The following is a 2569-nucleotide window of genomic DNA, read 5'->3' on the forward strand; positions in this document are numbered from 1 at the left end:
GAGCAAAATCATCTCACAGCACCATTTGCCCGATGCTTCCCCGAAGAATCGTTCCTAATCCCGAAACTCTTAAATACAAGGGAAAAGTGCAAACCATCGACTTATATTAATACTTACAACATGCAGTGTTTGGGCTTAAAACTATATTTAAAACGTGTGCGTGCACATGTGCGTGTGTTTGTGTTTGTTTGTGTGTGTGTGTGTGTGTGTGTGTGTGTGTGTGTGTGTGTGTGTTGCATACGTAGATATGTGTGTGTTTAAATCAAGATGGATGCGATTTGTGCTCTCAGGGGAACCACCGACTCAGGTTATTTCATTGTTAAAAGCGCTCAAATCACGCTGAGACAAATTGTTGTTATATACGAGCAGAGGCCAATGATATGTCAATATATTCAGACAACTACATCACCTCAATTACCATAAACTACTGGCCTTCTGCCTAGTGAAAATCATTAGACATACACTTTTCTCTGAGTTGCCGATTGTTTCAGAAAATTTCCATTTCAATTACTTTACAATGATTAATTATTCTGTCATTTCTTCACTGTCTGTGTCTTATTAGATTTTGATTTTCTTCCAGAGAATATTCTAGTCATCTTCGCTGTCTTTACCTTTCTCTCTTGTTGATAATATTACTAATGTCACCCTCGTTGTTGTTGTTGTTGTTGTTATTGTTGTTGTAGCTGTGATACTTGCTGTGATTGTTGCTCACAATGTTTTGTTTTTCTGTTAAAGTTTAGTTTATGTCGTCTGTGTACATGTCGTGAACCATGAAACTGGCGCTGTCATCGTGATTGATGCTGTTAAGTTGTTGTAACTGCTACAAAATGGTTTCTTTCGTGGTGGCTGTTGTTACTGTAGTGAAGCTGCCACTTTTATAACAACTCTTCCTAACACAGATGACATTGTACAAAGGTTTTTTTTTTTACTTGTGTTCGAGTACCACATTGCATACCTACATGCATGCGTACATTATATATGTACGCATGCATGGTCATTATATATGTACGCTAGCTATGGTCATTCTGGAAGCGCGCCTGTCATGAGGCTGTCAGCTTGACGGCGAAAAATTTTCGAATGGCAAAATATCTTTCCCGAATACGAACCTGGAAGGTCACTTAAACGGGATTTGTCCCAAATTAATCCCTCAAAGTTCACCACCACAAGGACCACAAAAACAAAAATGTAAAAGAACTAAATGGAACCGGGAAGAATATAAAGAAGTAATTTACGCTCATTACTTTGCATTAAGTAGGCAAACCCAAGAGAAACACACCTCAAACTCCTACAGAATTTGGAGGAGCCGGAATCCAGCTAGCAGACCAAACCTGGATGAAAACAGATTAGCAAATGTTAGAAGAGATATCTTCAGAAATACCAGACTCACAGATGCAGAATTAACCTCTATTAACAAAATGGTAGAGAATGACCTAAATATAAGTCAGGAAAGAAATAACGAAGCAGAGGAGAGAAATGTTGGACCACAAGCATTGCCGGAAAGGCGACCATCTTCCGAAACCATTCAAGGGCCTGAAGAAAAAGGAAAATATAACGACACTAGAAAAAACAGCCAGCAAAATGATGTCGAAACCAAATTTGAAGATCACATATTTGCTGAACAACACAGAAAATATATCATTGAAATGAAGCAGGGAGTTCTGAATGAGCTTGCAGTTGTAGGGCATACAAATTTGAATGAAAGGAAACCACTCTATAAAGTCTCAAATGCACACCAACATAAAACAAATAAAAATTGGCAACTGCATTACACAAGAAATCATACAGCAACTAAAACCCGATCTTAATAAGTTAAATGAAATTATTGACTCTGTTGCTAAGGTAATCGAAAGACGCTGTTTGACACCCAAAAAGCCAACAATACCAAATTCGAAAAGAAAATCAAACTGGTGGAGTAGAATTGAAATTAAGATTGAATCATTGCGAAGGGAGATAGCAATATTAATTGTGCTAGTCTCTAGAAATGGTGTAATATGAAGAAAAGGCAAGAAAATTGTGAGAAAATATGGATTCTTAGCAAGAGAAGAACTAATGTCAACGAATAAAACACTTAAATAAAAAGTTCAAGCAAAAGCTCAGAGAATACACATATTTTAGAAAAGAATCAGATTCTACAGGCAGAATAAGATGTTCAAATCCAATGCCAAATCATTTTACAGGGAAATAGGGAAAGGAAAGATAAGCATTGAAAATCCACCCCTAATGGAATAAGTTGAAAACTTTTGGAAAGGGATCTGGAGTGATGAGAAACCATACAATGAAACTGCAGACTGAATCAAACGCACCCAAGATGCCTACAAAAAATCTACAAGAACCGGTATGGGAAGACATCTCAATCGCCGACTTAAGGAGGACACTAACAAAGGTTCATAAGTGGAAATCCCCTGGTGTTGATAGAGTACCAAATTTCTGGCTCTCAATCACTGTCGTCCGCACACAAAATGTTAGTAATACTATTTAATAGTATTATGAAAGACCCAGAAAATACTCCCCATTGGATGGCAAATGGTATTACTTACCTCCTCCCGAAAAATAACGAAACCAAAGACCA

The sequence above is a fragment of the Octopus bimaculoides genome, chromosome 5, assembly GCF_001194135.2.
Source record: "Octopus bimaculoides isolate UCB-OBI-ISO-001 chromosome 5, ASM119413v2, whole genome shotgun sequence".
NCBI lineage: Eukaryota > Metazoa > Mollusca > Cephalopoda > Octopoda > Octopodidae > Octopus > Octopus bimaculoides.